This window comes from Mobula birostris, chromosome 9 (genome assembly GCF_030028105.1).
Source record: "Mobula birostris isolate sMobBir1 chromosome 9, sMobBir1.hap1, whole genome shotgun sequence".
Lineage (NCBI taxonomy): Eukaryota > Metazoa > Chordata > Chondrichthyes > Myliobatiformes > Myliobatidae > Mobula > Mobula birostris.
In genome coordinates, this window is record NC_092378.1 from 144,172,228 (window position 1) to 144,178,623 (window position 6,396).

Consider the following 6,396-nt stretch of genomic DNA (forward strand, 5'->3'; position numbering starts at 1 on the left):
TTATGAACCTCTCTGGTCTTGGCCTTTCAATATTTGATAGCTTTCAGTGGGATCCTTCCTCAGAGCTCTGAACTCCAGCAAGTATGGCCCGGAGCATTCAATCACTCCTCAAGGTACAATTGCAAAGGTAAAGGGTGTTTCGATAGGTACATGGAGGGGAAAGGTTTGGAGAGCTATGGGCTGAACATGAGCAACTGGGACTAGCAGGGAGGATGTTGTGGCCAGCATTGACCAGTAGGGCTGAAGGGCCTGTTTCCATGCTGAATTACCCCCGACTATATTTTGATTTGGTGGTTAAGACTCAGGACATATGTTGATCATACACAACTGCAGGATATGTGGCAACTGCTGTTTCACTTATTCTCTTCCCACCATCCAGGGCCGGAACCAGATCTTACAGGCCAGGCAGCAATTCATTTGCATCCCTTCCTATTCAGTGTGTCACAGTACTGCTTACAGTGTAGCCTCCACTTCTTTGCCTTGGGTGACCACTCTGTGGATCTCATCCATCCCACTTGGCAGGCTCACCCTGAGCTTCCACTTGCCTGTTTACTTTAATTCTCTGCCCCAATTACTCCCCCGACTGCTCCCGCATCCTCCACTATCATAGAACAGTGAAAATGGAGGGCACTGTAAATAGCCTTCAGTGTGAATGAATGGGAGGACAATTCGAATGCATTTGATCAGAGATCTAAGCTAATTTATTACCAAAGTGCGTATACATCATCCTGAGATTCTTCTTGCGGGCGTTCATGCTGGAACAAAGAAATACAATAGAATCAGTGCAAAAGGCAAACTGTGCAAATACAAAAGAAATAAATAAGTAATACTGAAAAAAAATGAGCTGTAGAGTCCTTGAAAGTGAGTCAGAGACATTTTAGAAATTCCTCCTATTGGATTCCAGCATCAACTGATTTTCCCAGTCTACCTGTATATTGAAATCCCCTATGACTATTGTAACATTGTCCTTTTCTATCTCTCATTGTTACTTATAGACCATATCCTTACTACTGTTTGGGGGTCATCCCTCTGGTTCTGGATACCCCCACCATGTAACTCCCATCAGGGTCTTTTTACCCTTGCAGTTCCTTAGCTCTATCCACAACAATTCAACACCTCCTGACCCTATGTCACCTCTTTCTAATTATTTAATCTCATTTTTTTTTAAAAACAGAGCCACACCATCCCCTCTGCCTTCTTGCCTATCCATTTGATATAACGTGTACCTTTGGACATTAAACTCCCAGGTATAAACTTCTTTCAGCAGTGATTCAGTTATCCCTACAATATCATATTTGCCAATCTGTAACTGTGCTGCAAGTTCATCGACCTAATTCTGTATACAGTGAACATTCAAATATAATACCTCTAGTCTGCAATTTTGCCCAATCATCAGCCTCTCCTTACTAGGAGTTCCACTACGCACTGCCTCTGTTTGTAAACCAACTACCTCATCTTCAGCACCATCACTCTGATTCCCATCCCCCTGCCAAATTAGTTTAGATCACAAGACCATAAGACATAGAAGCAGAATTAGGCCATTCAGCTCATCAAGCCACCATTCCGTCATAGCTAACCACAGATCACACTCAACCCAATGCACCGGCCTTCTCGCCATATCACTTGATGCCCTGACTGATCAGGAAACGATCAACTTCCACCTTAAATATTCTCACAGTCTTGGCCTCCACTGCAATTTGTGGCAGAGCATTCCACAGATTCACTAATCTCTGGCTAAAAAAGAAATCCTCCTTACCTTTGATCTAAAAGGTTATCCCTCAATTTTGAGGCTGTGCCCTCTAGTTCTGGATACCCCCACCATAGGAAACATCCTCTCCACACCCACCCTATCTAGTTCTTTCAACATTTGGTAGGTTTCAATGAGATACCCATGCAGTCTTCTACTTTCGGATGAGTACAGGCCCAAAGCTGCCAAACGCTCCTCTCTTGTTAACCCCTTCATTCCCAAAATCATCCTCGTGAAGCTCCTCTGGACTCTCTCCAACGACAACACATCGTTTCTGAGATATGGGGGCCCAAAACTGTTGAGAATACTCCAAGTGCAGCTTGACCAGTGTCTCATAAAGCCTCAGCATTATCTCCTACCTTATATTTTCTATTCTATTTATATTCTATTCTAGTTTAAAACCACTTCGAACAACTCCAGCCAACCTGCTCACATTCATCACGTGCATGTCAAAACATGTGTCATTTGGCATTAATAACCAGCTCACCCAAGGGTGCGCTGGGGGCAGCCCACAACTGTCGCCACATATTCTGACGCCAACATAGCATGCGTACCTCGCTCAACATAACAACATAGAACACAACAAACAAGAACAGCAAACTAAGCCCCCATTCCTCCCTCCCACCCATGCCAATACACACAACTCCAACCGGAAGGCAGTCTTCTGCTTCTAGTTCTGGCAGACCTGCTGAATGCTTTCAGTATTTGTATGCCTTTTTGTTTGTGCTGAAGCTGTGTTTGTTCTACACGGCACTATAATTGGTTTTTGATCGCTTTTAGTGACAAAACAATTTTTTTTAAGTGACTGAGAACGAAGATCTTGTACTGTAGTTAGAATTGATGCAAGTCAGTACATGTGAACAATGAGATTTACCACTCCGTGAAGTGAACCCACAGCAGCAGAAAGCCCAACATAAATGCATTACCCATGCATGGCAGCAATATTGTCAAATCACCTTTATTTGCAATCCTCACACCCTTCTGCGGTTTCATCCACTTCCTTGAAATTGAATATTTCAACAAAACATAAATAAGGTAAAATGCAGAACGTAGAAGAGTACGGTGCCATACAGACCCTTTGGCTCTGGTGTTCTCCCACATTTCCAAAGACGTGCAGTTAGGGTTAGTGAATTGCAGGCATTGACGTTGGTGTCGGAATCATGGCGACACTTGGGGGCTGCCCCCAGCACAATCCTCAGATTGTGTTGGTCATGCTGACCTTTTTATCTACCCTTCCCTCCTACATAGTCTCCATTTTCCTATCATCCAAAAGCAGATGTCCTATTCTTTACAACAAATTGCGTAGATAACTGAGGGAATGGGCAGTGTGGCAGTGTTGCATTCAACAGCACCAGTGATCACCGATCAGGGCTCCATTCTCATCGCTGTCTGTAAGGGGCTTGTACATTCTCCCCGTGACCATTCTCACCATTCTCTTGGTGCTTCATTGATGCAAAACAATGCCCTTCACTGTACGTATTGATGTTTCGAAGCACTCGTGACAAATAAAGCTGATCTTTAATCTATTGAAATAAATGCTACACTGTTAAACCTTTGGGGAGGAGGTTTCGGTGAATCGAAGAGTGGAATATGAAAATAATGATATTTAATATCATTATGGAAATGGAAATAGACCTCTTCAATAAGTTGAGTTGGGCTTCGAGCTGTTTTAAAGCAGATTTCATGTTTGACAGTGCTGGAGAGTTGCTGTGTGCTATTTCAGCATCTTTAGCAGTACTGACTGTGAAACTGCTAGCCTTTGCCCACAAATTCTCATTAGAATCAGCAGTTCTGCAAATAATAGTGAGTGCAGATGAGGGCTTCAGTGGCAGATGAGCTGAGTCAGGGGCACAGCTGGTTTAGAAGGATGAAAGCAGGTGATCTCGCCAGCACACGTCATTCATGCAGAACAGAAAATGAAAAAAAATTTAAAATAAATTTATTATCAAAAGGTATATACTGTATGTCACCATATACAATCCTGAGATATGCTTCCTTGCGGGCTTACACGGTAAATCCAAGAAACCATAGAATCTATGAAAGATCGCACCCAATAGGATAGACCAATACAAAACTGTGCAAATACAAAAATAATAGTGATAATAAACAAATCAAAAAGGACCAGGTCGAGACAACAGGGACTTATGGAGAAGAGGAGTTCGGTGGGTAATAAAATGGACGAGTTCACGGCGCTAGCCAGGCGTCAGAGAACATTTCGGGAGAGCAGTGTTATGTGTTTCACTGGAACGGGGCTGCACGAGGACATATGTGATCAAAACTTCTCCATGGATGGCTTCCAGACCGTTCCAGCTGACCGGAAGTGCACTGAGAGTGGTAAGCGTAAAGGAGTTGGGTGCTTACTGTTCTAGTTAACAACAGATGGTGCAATCCAGGTCATATTACGATCGAGGATCGTGTTTGGAGTCCGGATATTGAACTTTTTACTGTTGGACTTCAGCCACTTTCCACCAAGATACAACACTGGGTGGCACGGGAGGTCGTTCCTGCCTGTGGCCATCGAACGTGCAGCTCCTCCCGTGGAGGGTCAGACACCCTGAGCCAATAGACTGGTCCTGGACTTATTTCCATCTGGCATAGTTTGCATTTTGTTGTTTGATTGTCTGTGGTTTTTGTACTGCTATATTTACGCTATATTCTTGGTTGGTGCGGCTGTAACGAAACCAAATTTCCCTCGGGATTAATAAAGTATATCTATCTATCTATCTATAAGCAATAAATCTTCAGACCATGAGATGAAGAGTCTTTGAGATTGAGTCCATAGTTTGTGAGAGCTGTTCAGTCATTGGGCAAGTGAAGTTGTCCCCTCTGGTTCAATAGCCTGATGGTTGAGGGGTAATAATTGTTCCTGAACCTGGTGGCATGGGTTCTTGAGACTCCTGTACCTTCTTCCTTATAGCACCAGTGAGAAGAGAGCATGACCAAGGTGGTAGGGGACCTTGATGTTGGATGGTGCAGCCGAAGAAACAACTGCCAAGGTCAGTTTTAAGTCATCTAGTGTGTAAATCATTTGTATGTCATGGACAACAGAGAGGATATTTAAATGTTGTAAGAATGTTTAATGTTTTCACAACTATACAATAAAATCAAAAGTGCTTGAAGAGATTTGACTGACTAAGTTAGCACCAATACCAAAAAACAGAAAAGCCAATGAAAAGTAATGGACACAGGCTGGTCCATCACAGGAAAAAGCCCTCTACACCACTGAGCACCTTTATCATGAGTGTCGTCACAAGAAAGCAGCCTCCATCATCAAGGTTTCTCACAATCCAGGCCTTGCGCTCTTTTCCCTACTGCCGTCAGAAAGGAGGTGCAGGAGCCTTAGGTCTCAAAGATTCAAAGTGCATTTATTAACAAAATATGCATACAGTATACAAGCCGAAGATTCTTCATTCTGCAGACAGCCACGAAACAGGGAAAAACCATGGAAGCCATTCAAAGAAAAAACATCAAGCACCCATTGCGAGAAAAAGGTGCTCAAGGGAAAAATAAACTAGTGAAAAACACAGAATATAAACACCAACCCATCCCGCCCCCCCGCAAGTCATTGAAAGAGTCCACACCACCAGGTTCAGGAACACATGTTACTCTTCAGCCATCAGGCTCCTGAACCTGTGTGGATGACTTCAAAGTTCAAAGTATGTACACCATATACAACATTGAGACGCATCTTCTTGCAGGCAGCCACAAAACAAAGAAACACAGTAGAAACTGCTAAAAAAAACCTACACAGCAAAGACTATCGAGCACCCAATGTGTGAAAAAAGAACAAATCATGCAAACAATAAAAAAACTAGACATATAACACACAGAACATGAACCGCAGAGTCCATGAAAGCGAGTTCAGAGCCGCGGAGCCAGTTCAATAGTTTGTCCTTTGCACTCGGCTCTGATGTTGTGATCTTTTCAATCTGGCTCAGTAATTAATTTTTTAAAAAATCGGCTCCTTTTCCACACTCGGACCCAAATCCTGCCTCTTTGATCCAACCCCAAGTCCACTCAGCAATGGCTGCCACTGCCGTACCTACCTTCTCAGGAGTCTAGTTCGTTGAACCCTTCAGGGTACTGAAAAACCACCAGGTCGCATGGACCGTTCAAACTCCCAAAAGGAAATTACAGGTTGCGGGTTGCAGTGATCATAGTCCGGAAAAAGCGTAATTAATAGAATAGTTACTAGTTTTGTTTGCAGCACATAAAATGTTGCGTGTCTCACCAGCGTTCACTTCAACTTCACTCACCCCACACTGAACTGATTCCACAAACTATGGACTCGTGTACACAGACTCTACAACTCGTGTTTCAGTAGTATTGAGCACGTTTAAAGCAGAGGTTCAATGGTTCTTGATTAGCCAATGTGTCAAAGGTTGCGGGAGAAGGCAGGAGAGATGGGGTTGAGAGGGAGAATAAATCAGTTGATGAAATAGCAGAGAAAACACAATGGGCCAGTTGGCCTAATTCTGCTCCAATGTCTTCTGCTGTTATTTATTTATTATTTTTGTATTTTTATTTTTTCTCAGCTCAAGCTGGTAAAACCTAACGTACAGGCATAGCCAAGCACACTCATTTCTCAAATGCTAGGAACTTTCGGACTATTCTAGTGGTGTTTAGTATTGTGGCTTTCTGAAGATTTA